Here is a 296-nt window from a genome sequence, read left to right on the forward strand (position 1 = left end):
CACCTCCCGGCCGCAGCCCGCGGAGGTGGGTGCCCAGATGTTCCCCGCGCGGATTGGTCCAGCGGGAGCAGATGTTGCCCGGTTGCTAGGAGCGTTGCTAGGAGCGCTGCTAGGAGACGGTGACGCTCTCTCCATCACTGGCGCGACTCGAGGCCGCGGGGAGGGAGGGAGGGAAGGAGAGAGAGAGGGAGGGAGGAGGAAGAGGGGAGGAGGGAGGAGCAGGTCCCTCCACCGGGATGCTCCGAGCCCGGCCGTGCCGTGCCGGGCTGCGGGGGGAGCCGGAGGGTGGGGGGGGG

The sequence above is a fragment of the Corvus brachyrhynchos genome, unplaced genomic scaffold (assembly GCF_000691975.1).
Source record: "Corvus brachyrhynchos isolate BGI_N302 unplaced genomic scaffold, ASM69197v1 scaffold245, whole genome shotgun sequence".
Classification (NCBI taxonomy): domain Eukaryota; kingdom Metazoa; phylum Chordata; class Aves; order Passeriformes; family Corvidae; genus Corvus; species Corvus brachyrhynchos.